The sequence below is a fragment of the Megalops cyprinoides genome, chromosome 10 (assembly GCF_013368585.1).
Source record: "Megalops cyprinoides isolate fMegCyp1 chromosome 10, fMegCyp1.pri, whole genome shotgun sequence".
Taxonomy (NCBI): domain Eukaryota; kingdom Metazoa; phylum Chordata; class Actinopteri; order Elopiformes; family Megalopidae; genus Megalops; species Megalops cyprinoides.
In genome coordinates this window covers 35,122,979-35,138,225 of record NC_050592.1, presented here as the reverse complement: position 1 = coordinate 35,138,225, position 15,247 = coordinate 35,122,979, and the positions used below count along the sequence as shown (strand labels likewise).

Here is a 15,247-nt window from a genome sequence, read left to right as displayed (position 1 = left end):
ATTTTCTCTACCTCCTTCCTGCAATAACTCCATATTCCTACCATTATATTATTAGGGTTAGACAGTTATGTTTTCAGCAGCTCTCAGTTCACAGACAGTCACTGGCGCCAAGAATTGGTATGAGGTAAAGTCATTCTAGCCAGGGGGTGATATAGAGTTTGTCAGAGATCAGACTCACCCGGCTGCCGTTCCTTCGGTTGCTGTAGTAAATGGGAAGAAGAACTCTGCGTCGCTCCATAATCAGAGGTGGGAATTGTTCATTTATGCCGAACGGCTTACCTTTAAGCCTTCTTGCGAGATTTCTGGCATATTCGCGCTGCTTGAAGTGTTCAAACTTGGCCACAATGGGCCTGGGTCCGATGCGTTTTGCTGAGGCTTGGCATCGATGGGCCTGGTTCCGATGGGTGCTGCTGAAGTTTGGAGTGCGTTGGCGTATGTTCTCTTTTTCCCAATACGGTGGACTCGGGCGAAAGTGACCTTGTTCACGGTCTCTTCTGGGATGTTGAGTTCGTTCTTCATGAATGTTTTTAGTAGCTCCTCTGGATTTTTGTTGTTTGTCTCTGGAATTCCATTAAATATTAGATTGTCTCTCATTGACCTCGTTTGGAGGTCCAGCAGAGATTCTTTCAGACGGTGGTTTTCTTTTTTAATGTTTGTAATTTCGGACTGTAGATCTTCCATTTTAACAAATTATCCAGGTATTAGTCCCCCCCATAAATGAGAATCACGCCCTGATCTTACTGAATGCAGAATGTGCAAAATAGTTAAAATAGTTAAGCAAGAGCAAATTAGTTGTCAGCATAATTGGGATTTTTATAACAAAGAAAATTGACAAAAATATTACCTGAAACTAAAATAAAAAACAACCTGTTCAACAGATGGTCCTATCAGTTTGTCAAGGCATTTGGTTCTTACTTTTTGTCTGTCCAGGCATGAGTCCATCTTGATTGTGGATGATTCTGGAAGAAGGTTCAGAAGACTAGTCTCGCCTGTAGCTCAGACCCCTAGGGGCTGCCAGAGCTTGCCCATTTCACCACCATTTTCCCATCATTAAAAGTTTGGAACTTATTTAAGGACATAAGAAACTTGTTTTGAGCCAGTAATGGATTGAATGGCACTTCATTTCTGAGAAGCAGGTCCTCTACACATGTGCAAACAGTATGATTTAAGACATAGTTTAGCTCTGGTAATGGTCCTTATATGAAAGCAAGCAAGTTAAGCAACTTATATTTTCTGTTCAGCATTAAAAATTCACTGGCAATGGAAGACCTGTGGAGGTGGAAAGACATAATGGCAACAAGACAAAAGGGGAAAACATAAAAACAACAAAAAATGTTTCTTTGTGAGACACGAATGATAATAGCCCTGACTGCAAGGATTCTGCACTAGCTAACTTATGTAGTATGACAAGTACACTCATAGTACAGTAGTGTTAGATTTTAAAGCATAGGGTGTTTTCATACAGTCACATTATGTGGTCTAAGCTGAGCTGGTGGCATGCAAATGGCTGGCTGCTGTCATGAATTCATGGGCAAGGTGTGACAGATAATGTTATGTAGCCAGCTTGCATATGCCAGTTTAATTAATGCTTACTTTGGTTACCAATATATTGTTGACAATACTATCAAGATCTTAATTTATGTATCTGTGGAGTTACCTGAGCTTTATCATCTTAAACTTAGTTTGCCATGATGTTACACACTGGCTAACCAGCTAACAGTTAGCTAACATTCAGCATTCACCTCCTGCTTCACTTGTCGTGTTTTTTTTTTTTTTTTTCCAACTACGTATGATATACCATCACTTCTTTCTTTCAGAAGTATTGTATTTTGATATAGACAAATACAGCTAACGAAAAAAAGATTGAAAATATCTAATGAATACTGTATAATAACATCAAAATTATTGCAGCCGGGTTAAAAAACTTTTACAGAGCCAGTTATTCCACTGAACAGGAGTAGGCATTGATCTTATTTGTTGTCGTTCTTTGTTGTGATTATTGTGTCTCTCGGTGGATACCCAAATCAGTACCCAAGGTACTGAGCTGGTTTCCTCCATTTTCCTCGAGTCCTCCTTATAATAGTGGTATGCCGCTATTATGCATAGTGGAGCAGTCTGATTTCTGCCTCTTCACATTTATGCAAGGGTGTGCCCCTCATTTAATGGTTCACTGTTGTTTTCCATCTACAGCAGGTACATTTGGCCTCTCATAGCCATGAATGGGATTTTAAAATACTATTAAGTAGATGATATAAAGATCCCTCTGTTATGTGTTGAGAAATTCTCTTAAATGTTAACAGTTATATGGATGTATGTGAGATGAAAATGCAGTATGATAACATGCCTCAGTTAGTCACTGTTAATATTTTCCCATTTTATGTGCAGCTCTCAGAATTTGGCCTAATTATCATCATCAACATTTTTCCCCTCTTAGAAAGAAATGGACAATTGGATTATATTTTGGATAGCATTCATTTTAAAAGTGGACAGAGCATATTGATTTTTCGAACACTGTTCCTGCATTTCTCAAGCGTTTTGAAATAGGTACCAAAGAAATCAGTGCAGAGATTCCTGGCAGTACAGTACTGGTGTTGTAAAACAAGGTACAGGATATCAACTGACAAGAAATGCAGTAAAACCCAATACATCAATGCTAGTAAGAGATCTTCCAGGCTGCAGCATTAATTGCATGTGGAGAAGTGGTTAGTGTGGTAGCTTTTTACCCAGAAGATGGTATTTTCAAGTACTGTACTGGCCACTATTTTTGTACCCTTAAGCAAGGTATTTAACTTGAATCATTTTCCAAAAAAGCTGTGCAGATAGGTATTATGTAAAGTGTCAGTTATGTAACCCTGGATAAGGGTGTCTTATAATGAAATTAATCACAACTCACAAGTCAACCTCACTGGACTGACAACAAAAAGATATAAAGACAGATGGAACTGCTCAGTTTTTGCTTATATATATATCCAATTCATCCACATTCTCAAACAGCTTGTTAATTTGTATGTTATCAACACCCACACTTTAACACTGACATAAACAGCTCCAATCCATGAGAGGGTGACCTGTTAAAGAAAACAGCCCAAACAAAACCAGAGTACAGCACAGGGCTGTATATCAAAAAAAGTAAAAAAGAAAAGAAAGTTTTTGAATTTGCAAACAATTACTCTAAATTTAATATTATTGAGAAATCTGTACATGTGTACAATTATACACTTAAATTCAATATGTCATTGTACCCTATTTTAATCCAATGCAAATTACACAACAATTTGGGAAGCATGCCACGAAAACAGCATGCAGGCAATTGGTTAATGTGTATGCTTTACATAATAGGTTACATAATTCCATGTATAAAAGGTAGATTAAAATATCAACATTTCTACAGAGCTTTCCTCAGCTATGGTCCCTGCCACAAAGACACTGTACGTTATGAAATGATTCCATGTGGAGCACTTGCATCCGAACCTCTGGTCGATTTCTGGGGCCAAATCCATCAGGATTCTCCTGTGTGATTGAACCAACCTCTGGTCTCCTCTCCAGTCTGCTCTGGCCTCCCTCTGCAGCAGCTGTCTGTGAGACTACCAATTACACGCCTGTGTGTGGGGGTCCAGGAGCCACCAAGGGCCCGGCTCAAGCCCCATCCAGGTCAGGGATCCATCAGCCAGTCACCCCACCTGGGGAGCCCCATCCAGACTCTGGCAGATGTGACCGCTCTGGACACAGCTTGTCCATCACTCAGAAGTTTGGTGCCTGGTCCGCAATGGCCAATGAAATGTCAGGGGCTCCACGCAGGGGGTTGGGGGGGGGGGGGGATTCATGCCTGTCTGACTCAATCAGTGGTACTCGCAATGGCAGTCTAAAAGCTAAACAAGAAAGAACAAAGACAGGAAAGGAAAACTCAGTTTCACATAGCAAGAGAGGACAATAAGCAATATGGGTTTGAGAAGAGGTGTATCCAAGGAGACTAACACATAAAGGATGAGTCCATGAGGATTCCATAACACTGAACCCACTACAGGTATAGACGGGTGCAGGTTTTGTGTACCAGGAAGTATTGTGATATCTTGTGAAGAGCTGTTTGTTTAACTTACAGTAGTACTGGCTAGGTGCTGGATCTGGTTTAGCTTTATCCCACATATGCACAGAATCCTGCCAGTGCCCGCACAAATATCCCATCCCGGAAAAGGAACTGCAGCAATTACTTTCTCCTACCATGACAATGTTTTCATGTCCCAAGGCATGACTTGGAAAATTAATCGCCAGCGAAAACATTCTGTAAACTGGAATAAATTGTGACATAACTGAGACAATGTGCGGGGGAGCCTGGAGCCATTGAACTAATCGTTTCTATCTCTGCAGTTTTAAGCAAAACAAATATAGTTTTTTCTCCCCCGCTAAAAATTACTTGAATAAAAAATGGAAAGTGTACAATTGATTTGAGAATTTCAGACTCGCCTGACTGGCAAACAAAGGTTATGAACGTAAATAAAGAACAGTTGAGTAAATAACCATATCATGTTTATTAAATGGGTAACCCCCGGTGGATTAGGGTTGGTTTCTGTACAGTGGCATATAATCATAATTTTACATTCTAAGATGTATTTCAACCAGCGAGAATAAATCAAGGCTGCGAGTGGAATCATTTCATTTCCCTGTAAAAGCACACACACCCAATCCTCCATTCCTGTTGGCCTCTTTGATATTAAGAGCACAGGACTATCTCTCACAAAACGTCAGACTTCTCTTTCAATGTCACCAAGGTAATGCAATCTCAGAACAGAACGATAACAGCCATATGTGTGTGTCCTCCTTGCCCGTATTCCTTTAGAGAATGGGAAAAAAAACAGCTGAGCGATGCTCGTAAGGCATTCTAATGCATAACTCGCATTTCGTTAAACAAAGAGCCATCTGAGGTTTCAGGCCCATTGGAAGCTGAAGGCAAACGTGGAAGGCAGAGGGGGATCATGGCCAATATATATGCAAATGTAGAGGCAAGGGCAAATATCTGTTGGGACTGTCTGACAGGGGGAATGTGTTACGGACAGAGCGCAGGCTCGCGTGGCACAGTCAAGGCTTTGGATGCGGGTGACCTTTGACCTTTGCAGACACCCTTCAGAGTGCAGTCCCCTGGCCCACGCTCCCCAAAGTAAACTCATCAGCTTCAATGACCCGCCCCAGCAGTTGCATGTGAATTACGCTGTTTACAGTGCATCTGAAACCTGTTGTTCCTCACCGGTGTTTGCTTTGTACCTTTGATTCAGCATTCTGAATGAATTTGGTAAGTAATGCAATGGAAACGCTTGGCATGCAGCTTTACAGAGCAACAAGAACACATGGTCAAGTGGGCGAGATGATTATGTTAACATAATTCCTAAAACACACGGCAAAGCAATTTTGCATCTTAGGGCACTATGGAATTCACAGCCAAGCTATAATGGATATATTAACACTGACAGAAACATCAACCATCCACTTACGTAATGAGAAAAACTACATTTTAGCGGGATCCAGGCTTCTTTTTTAGTTTTAGTGAGGAACCACAGCACTGATGTTCACTCAAATGGTCATTATACAGTATGTGTGTACATATTACAGGCAGTCAGCAAATAGGTATGCACATTATACAGCCACATATCATTTCCATATGGAAAACTGAAACCAGAAAACAAAATAATTGCTCTGTTTGTCTCAGACTTTGTCTCATTTGTGGTGTGAAAAATTCACATGGCTAACCATTTCCCCACGCCAAAGACATTCTACCCTTCTACAGCTGGCATGCCAAAGTCATAAATCAAAATGTTTTCCCTTTATGTTTCAAAGCAATTGTGTCAAAGAAACGGATTGTTTTTGAGGTCACACAGGGTTGCTGGTAACAATATACTCCAAGTCTAGTATTGAGACTGACCTCTAGGTCACAGAATACACATATCAAAAAAGTGTAAGGGTTTGTCTGCGTACCGCACAAACTCTGATGAAATCTGGGAGGATAGAATGACCTGGGATGATTACCTGTGTGCAGCACAATTCATTTGCTCCGTGACACTTTGTGCTCTGAAGCAGAGGCCACAGGAAGGTGTTACATGGATAAAATGAGGTCTCATTTAATGAAAGAAAAGCAATGACTGACTGCACAGGAGAACGATGTCACACTCTGGTCTCGATGTAGACTTCAAACACGCAGCTCTGAATGCCTGGAATTACTGTGTATGTGTGAGTGTGTATATGTGTGTGTGTGCATGCATGCATGTGTTTGTGTGTGTGTATGTGTATTCATGCCATCTGCACATGCACTATTACGGCAGCATTAACTAAAATGGTGTAAAATGTGCTGGGTTAAATAAGGAGGCATTTCTTAAAATTATTTTTTCAATTGTGTTTTTCTTTCGCTACAACCATGCAAACTGGTTACTGTAACATAGTCTGACATGTAGAGCCTTACATAGCCTGGGGTGCAGACATACAACCTTGGATTCCCCCCTCAGCATGACCCACAGATTTCAGGAAGGCCTCCAAGAGGCCCAGACTTATTAATAGGACCTGCGGCTGTCTGTACTCACCCATCACTCTGGCAGCTCTGCATGAGCCCCTCAAACCAGCGAGTGTTTGCAGCAGATTGGGGAAGACCTCACAGTGACACTCGTGAGAGGGACAGATAGCTGGTTAGGCATGGCCCCTGGAAGGAGCTAAAGAAAGCAGCCTGATTGCAAAGCTGTTTGTGAAATATCTACAATGGCAGGGGAGCAGGGGATCATACAGTGTTTTTCATACGGCCAACGAACAATGGACATGTACCATATTCTGAAGGTCACTGGTGCAATTTCCGATGGATTTGACACTGAAGCAAGACAAAATATGAAATATAAGTCAATATAGATCTTCAAGGCTTTGTATGTCAGGAGTGACTGTCTGAATGGATGTACCATCAACATACATAGACACACATTCTGAGCCAAATATCTCAATTGCCTTTTGCCAGTAAGGTTCTGCTCTGATTTGAAATAAAATTCATCATGCTTTTAAATACTGCTTTAACCCATACATAATAACAAAATTACATAGCTATACAAGTAGAAAACAAACAAACACATATAGGATTGTGGATTGTGACAAACCCTTTCCTGCTGCAGTATCTCACAGATTCTAGACAAGAAACTGCAGGCCTTAATTAATTATTAGTGGTTCCCCAGTCACATTACATGGGATGTCTGAAGACAGTAACCTTGGTGCTATACTGGTACAGAGGACTGCAAGAGGTAGACAGATTTAGGTGGTTCTGTGAGACAGTAAAATTGGTTGTACATATTGTGCCTATGCACCTGTACCTGTAGAACCCAGCTTTCTAATGCTGCTTTTTTGTATTGTATGCTTGGAATGTTGAACTACTAAGCATTTATCCCATAGTTTATGCCATGTTTATGTTCCTGAAAACTTATGAATGCCATAGGTAAATTCAGGTACAGTATGTCTACCTAATGTTAATTGTAGAGTCGGATCACCCAGTCAGAGTCAATAGGGGAATATTCCACCTTTTCCCACATGTCAAAGGTATGTTACATAAGTATTCAGCCAAGCAAACACAGACTTCATTATCATTCCCATTTCCTGAAGGGGAATCACAATTACACTGTTTCACACATTGGCTTCAGGCAGATTTTACAATGGAAGTGGGAATGTCAATATTCTGACAGGCAAGTGACAAGATTAATTTAAAATGCTGTTTTTTTCATATTGTGCTTATTGCAGTATACATTACCTTGTGAGCTTTGGTGAGCAGGTTGAATGTTTAAATTTCAGCTCACCATCTGCTAGCATACTGTGTGCATTTCTGTATTGTGTGGCAGTGAAACGGGATTTGTGCCCTCTGGCCTGTTCTCTCTGCTGACCAATGGAAGTTTATCCCTTATGGCTGTATCCATGACTGGAAAACATGTCTCTGTCTCCAGTTGCAACTTGGTCTTGGAAACATCCAGTCCTTTAGCTCTTCACAGACTATGGCCATACATGTACATGCTGCACTCTTTGTTCTCCAATAAGTGTGCCTATAAATTAAACATTGCTATAGTTACTCACATCATCACTATATTATGACAGGATACAATACATCCAGATAGTTATTGCACATTTCCTTAACTATTTCTCATCCAGCTGTAGTACATTGTATGTTATCATGATTTGTAATTATTTAGAAGAAGAGGAACCAAAAAATCAGTGACATAAGCAAAGGAGTTACCATTTAACTAGTTGAAGAGTGGGAACAAATGTAGAACTGACTAAGTATGGAGAACTTTATTTAGCTTGGAATATTTTCCCTCACAATGACTTTTCAGGAACAAGCCAGCTAGCATTAGTTATGACCTTCTGACACAAAATAAATAAATTAATTACAGTGGCTGACTAGAGGTATGACAGCTGTCCTAAGATGAATTTGTTGTTCAGGCATTTCATTTTCACTGGTTTCTTGGATTTCACTGAGTCAATGCAAGTCAAATGTGGTTAAAAAAAGCACACACACATCACATAGCAGAGAATAAACCCTATTCAGGTGTTTTTTCTTCATCAGTAATCATCAACGCCATAACAAGTAACACAGAGCAGGGGTGAAGGGAATACACAATATACTGGCAAAACATGGTTTGTGGGAAACAGTGTATATCAACATGAAAAATCGAAACCCTGAGCTCAGGCACAAGACTCACTCAGGTGATTTAGGATGAAAGGGCTAACACGCCTCCATCACTGCCGGTGTCTCCTTCTCTGACGACACTGTGGCTTGCATCTAGAGAGTGGCCTTTCTCGTAAAAAAGGCGAAGCTTCCTGTAAACACTGCCACACATTACTTTGTGTGGGTTTTATAACCTTTATTGCATTGCACACAATACAAAACTTCTCTGAGGGAGTTCGAGGCTGCTGCGCATTGTCTTGTGAAGGACACTTTATTTCAGTCATTTTAGCTTTTCACACCTTCCCAACACATAACCCAAAAGTGGAGTCCCTGAACAGAGGAATTGGCTATTTTACACCCCCGAAAGCTACAGAGGTGAACATGTCAAACAAATGTCAACAGGTGCTTTACAGGAAAACACATTGGTTTAGAAAAAATGATTGATCACATTTTAAAAACTGCTTTTATGTTTGGAAAAAGTGGTTAGAGGTAATGATGACCTTAAGGAGGCTTTATCACAATAGTCTGTTCCAATGACTAGATTGTCCTCACCCCCCCTTTTGTTGTCCTGAGTTGATCTACACCTGCTGTGCATGTGAGACATGTCTGCTGGTGCCATTATTGTGATATTGGACTATGTGCTTTTATGTGTTCACACCTCATGGTACTGCATGAGGACAGCCAAAGCTGTTGCCAACATCCACTGCCAAGGCTTCCACCTCAAGAAACAGGTCTGCTTTTTAAGGAACCTGCTTGTGCCATCAAAAAATACCTTTTATGCATCATTTGCTTACTGTAAGCTTTTCGGTTAATCAGCAGTCATTAGTTGTGACATGACAGATAATGATGACAGATGTCTGCATAAAATCTATAGCTAGATGTTGTTTCAGAACACTTTAGATGTGTAACAGAGATATGTGGCTAAGAACAGGAAATATGTGTTGCCAATTACCCAGTTTGATTAATCCTAAATTGTCCAGCAAATGCAAATACATTCCCACTTGGTGGCCAAACCATGAATGATCAATATAGATCAAATGTCAATAAAAATGAAAAGATTATTACAGGTCAAGTGGATGTGTGCCTGTTGCTCCAAAGTCATCGCGGAAGTTTCAGACCATTGACTCATCAAGGTTCACTGAGGTGCAATCACACCAAGAGAAATCAACCACAGCCATTGGTAGGTATTTTCAGGTAGGCAGTGGTTAACATAACAGTACAATCACCTCTAATAAAATACACAGACTAGGTCATTATAAACAATTCTCAATGGACAACACTTTCAAGAACTACTTCTTCTGTGTTTTTGTCCCGATGGATGATAACCAAGTCCTGCACTGTTTACGTCACATTCATTCTTGATGTGAACTAATTTCAAAAAACATTCCAACAATATGTTACTAATTTTTCAATGTACCCTGTTGCCTTGTTTAATAGTTGCTGGAAGCATATATTATAACATTAATGAAGCAGAATTATTAACTATTCATGTAATCACAGGTTTTATAAATTATATGCGATTATAAAAATGTGTATACTTCATAAAAAAAATATTGGCATTGTGAAAGCACTCCATGTATCTGCACTTTTTCCCCAACAGATGACACAAAACTGCTCCTCTCACTCACAGACAATTATTTTTCTTTTCCCAAAATACATTTACACATCTGTAAGCAGAAGAGCTTTCATAATTAATCATACCTACAACCTGAAACAAACAAAATTTGCATGTCCCATTTAAACTAACAGTTTACATTGCAAGAGCCAGATTTCAGTGGTTTTGATCACCAATTCTGAACATCCTTAGCAAAGAATATAAAGCTTTATTTTTATTTACATTATTTTTATTTAAGGGCTGCAGGATGTGCGGCTTGAAGCCTCAGTATATTCACATGGTGCTACACTTTGGAGGGGAGCAAGTGTGAGACCGCCTCTCTCCTCCCACTCTCACCTGGGAGAGATTTCACCTGTCCTGCCACTCCACACTCTCTACCATCCAGTCAGCACCAAGGGAAGGGGGAAGCTCTCAACATCCAGACACCTGCAGTGAAAGGTGGAAGTCTGAGGATACAGTACTGGACAATCAAACAAAGGGCATTCGGTCATACTCCTCACCTCATTGTCTTCTATTTCCCTCACCTTTTCCAGTTTATGAAGCTACATGTCAGTGCTCCGCCTCCTTAGCTGTCGTGCTTTTGTTTTCCTTGTGTTTTAGTCCTGCCCCGCTCCCCGCCCGGTCTCCGCCCGCCTGATTGCCTGCACACCTGCTTTCCATCCCCTCGTCAGCCCTGCCCTATATGTTCCCTGCTTTTCCCTGTCCTGTTGCTAGTTTGTCACAGTGTTTTTCTCCTGTTTCGTCCCCGCCGTTTGCTTTCTGCTTCTGTCTCCCTGTTTCTCGACCCTGCTCGTACCCTGACCTCGTTTTTGCCTGCCTCCTTGCCTCGTTCGCCTGATTGCCTGCCTGTCCGGTTCCCGACCTTGCCTGATCCGATTTCCCGATCCTCGCTCTGTCCACGGACTGCCTCCCGGTTTTCGAACCTGCCCGTTTTCTGATTAGCGATCTGCCTGACGATTCCATTAAAGACGCGTGGAACCGAAGCTCCCGTGGTCCGCGCCTGAGTCCCTGCCTGAGCCTTGACACTACAGTACATTTCATCAACAGTACTTCTTTATCATAAATGCCACTTTGGTTGAGAGCCCTAAGTCAGGTTTGTTTATTATGGATTTATCATTAATTTGAAACTGTGTCCTAATATTTTTAAATATGTGTTTACTCTGGGGATAAAAAACAGCGACATGTAGATTGAGCATGGCTCAAGTGAGAAACAGCAGCGTGAGGACATGAGGAGGGAGAGCACAGATCGGTGGCACACTGAGCCGCTGCTGTTCAAGACGCCGCTCAATGAGCCTAATGATGTCACAGCAGAGTGCTTCCACTGACGGCTTGGCAGGATCTCCGCAGCCCTCGTTATTTTGTTACAGGTGACGAAGCTTCCACACGAGTGCATGTGTCCATTTTCTTCCCTGTCATTTTAACACTTCAAAGGTGTAAAAGTTTATGCGCATAGTAAATATTTTAGGTTAAATCAAATATTCATGCATATATATATACATGCAAGCATACATACACACAGACACATATATATATATATATATATATATATATATATATATATATATATGCATACACATATACATGCATGTACCTCTGATAAAAAAATAATAAAAAAAAGACAACTAATAAATAAATGAGAAGGTGTGTTTTGTATGGTGTTGTATCACTTTTTATGGTACATAAAACTGATTTAACAGTTCACATTAATATTAAAGGCCCCGTTGCCTAATATTGCCAGCCTGGGGCTGATTTAAGACCATACAGGGTCAGGCGCAGCTGGCTAAACCCACATAAATGAGATCTATATGAAACTAGAAACTGTGTTTTTTAGTATCTTCTTTATGCGTTTTCCATTAATTGAATCTGAATCTGGAATCACTATTTGTACTACAGCAGGCATGTCTATAAGATAAGAGAGCTTTATTGTCATTGTTCAGGACAACTAAAATACAGTTGCTACTCCGTGTCAGTGCCATGACAACACATAACAAGAATGTAAAAACAAGAATATATACAAAATGTATAAATATATAAATTAATAAATAATAATAATGTGTCTGTGCATTGACAGGAACAGTCAGCAGAGTATGTAGAAGTGTATACACACCTGAAGTTTTGATATAGTAGTAATATACTCCAGAGCTGTTACCATAAAAATCTGTGTTGCACACGCATCTGATTATTGCGCATGCCCGTATTATTATTGCATTACATTGTATTGTATTAAGGTGTGGTGCACTTGGTGTCCATATTATTGCACAAAGGGTAGTTTGCATTTCATTGCATGTCATTATTGCAGAGGGTGCGGCTGCCCCGGGCCCATGGTTCTTCCTGTTACAAAGGGGCCCACCTTGGGCCCAATCTGCCTCTCTGAACATGCATTTTTGTTGTTTAGTTGAATATTTTGAATAAAGTTTGTTTGTGTGTCTTGATTGCAGCAAAAAAATAAAAAGTCGGACTGAGGGCGTAATGGTTTCGACCGACCCCTAGCTAAGTTTCTGGCTGTGATATTTATTTTGAATGAGCAGAGACACAATAGAGTTCTCTCAGTCTCTCATCTCTCAGTGGTTAGAATCATTCATAAATTTTATTAATTTGCACAATGTGTCCTTGCACAATTTAATTCCCTAAATTGTGCAAGGACACTCAGGTTTAATACTGGCTTCAGAACTGCTGTGAAATAAATGTATTATTTGATTTTGAAACAGTAGTCTTGTGTTGTTATTATTTAGTCTTTGGTTAGCCTGAGGCTATTGCATGGTTAAATCGAAGAATTTCATTAAACCTACCATCAGACCAATTTTAGGTGGTGACCTGGCAATCTGCCCCAAATATTCCTATTTCATATTATGGCCATGACGCACAAACACATGGAAAAGGTAAGGTAGGGAATTGTTCGCATCTACTCAAAACGCCACTATATAGCCACCTGCAGGATGAAAAAAATGCGGAAATAGGCATAGCAGGATGATTACCTACTGTTTTACTATATAAAAAGATTTGCCCCCTCGCCATTTTTAACTGCCCCCTCAGTCATCTCATCCTGGTGCTGGGCCTGGCACGATAACACTCATCAACGATTGACACAAGACCCATTTACTTGCATCACCGTTAGTTCTTCTTGGTGTCGCCAATCTGCAAATTACAAATTTAATGCATATGGCACCTCAAGACCATGTACAGAGGTACGCGTGTTTTCCTGGGCAATATCTTTTCATAAATACCATTTTATGTGTAGAAACATGCTCAGCACGATTTTAGTGCGTATGCACCGTTGATGCATGTGGCCCAAGAGCTGGGCTGAACAAAAACGTGGCATCATTTCTGCCATGAATACAAAGGCACTGGAACCAGTCCGCTGCAGGAATGTCCCACACACCTGCAAGATTTGACTTGCCGCGAGGCGGAACCGCACCTCACGCCCTGCCTTTGATATGGTGCCCGTGAGCCTCTGTAAGTAAGCCCACGCTGCAGTAGCAGCTTTGATCATAGGTTTTAATTACATATAACAGACTCTCAGCAATCACAGTTGTGGTTATCCTGCTTCCATTCTGAAGTATTTTCATTAGGAAGAGGAAAGATTTTTTATTCTCTCCTTCTGTCACACCCCACTCTCTCCCACACCGGGCCATTGGCTGTGAAGTGACATGCTTCAAGGGAGAGCCAATGACAGGCCTGAGTCTGGCACATAGTGCATTACTGAATCCATCCCATCCTTACCCCTGCTTCCTTAGCCACACTTCCCTTTTCTTGTTTTTTTTGTATTTTTTTGATTATCCTGGTCTCTATAGTTTTTGTTTTTTAAGCAAAGGGGCGGGGGGGGGGGGGGGTCAAAATGCAATCTAGTAATGTGAGGCACAGGCAAACCCTTTGATCTTAATTCCATTTAACAGCAAAAATGCAAAAAAGGAAAAAAGGGGAGGCAGAGGGAATTGATTCTTCCTGTTATACACTCCTTTCATGCTTCGTCAAGCTGGAACCAGGTAATGGAAGAAATATGCAAGGCACGTTCACAATTAAGGATTAGCTAATCAAAATAGGCCCTGAGCAAGGCTAAGGCATGTCTCCCTGTTTTAGGAGGCATGATCACCATAATCAGGCCTGCACGCTTCTCTATATGGTGGGTCATGCCAAGATCACAATCAGAATGATCTCAAATCACTCTTCAGCGTTCCCTGTAAATGTTTACTGTTCATGTTGAGCTACAGCACCAAGATCATTTGTGGGGTCCTTGTTTACAAGTATATTTAAGCATATTTTTCAGTGTTTCAGCAGTTCAATATACTGTACAAAAAAGGTTATTTTTGTTTTTGAAATTTGTTTTGAATTAAAGTCTTTACTGGTTGTTTATTTGGTTTTTAACAGAAACACCATGTTCAAAGGCATGCTAAATCACAATCTCAGCTCTTGCCAGTCTCCAAGCCTGCTTGTTGCATTCCCTGGTAAGAACACAAAGGGGGACATATGACATCATCTCATCTCACAGATATAGGTCTTGCGCAATTTACTTGTAAATAGCTATTAGCAGAAAGTGCAAATGTTGAAAACAGGTTCAAAACAGTGAAGTTGTCTGCATCCGAGTACTCAGTATGCACTAACGTCGGTAAAGAACGTACTACCCGACCGTTATTGTAGTACGTACTATTGAGAATGCAAGCGAGTAGTTAGGACACAATTCGGACGTACTGCGCCTCCATCTTTCCTGTCCTTTGACCCGGATGTTTAAATGTTTACATGTTTTAAAAATCAGTCTGCTTTACTTAGCTGACTGTCAACCTGAGGTAAAACGAAAACCTAACATTACATAACCAGCCAATTGATTTGTTAGCTTAACCAAGCTGACTACACCGCTGTCTTCTTTCTCTTTTTCCCCAGGGAATTCTTCTTCTTCGGTTATTCAGGCTCCAGCTGACTTATGGGATAGCGTAGTGTAGTACATTTGCATACTTCGGATGTAGTAGGTC

At 40.7% G+C, this 15,247-nt stretch overlaps 1 long non-coding RNA gene across 1 annotated transcript in view; it reads right to left on the bottom strand.

Moving 5' to 3' along the window:
- Positions 1 to 3,809: 3,809 nt before the first annotated feature.
- LOC118784852 overlaps positions 3,810 to 15,247 on the bottom strand; it is a 149,553-nt gene continuing 138,115 nt past the window's right edge. Inside the window, exon 4 of the long non-coding RNA XR_005005256.1 lies at positions 3,810 to 3,869. This is a non-coding gene — a long non-coding RNA (uncharacterized LOC118784852). The remainder of the gene's footprint in view (positions 3,870 to 15,247) is intronic.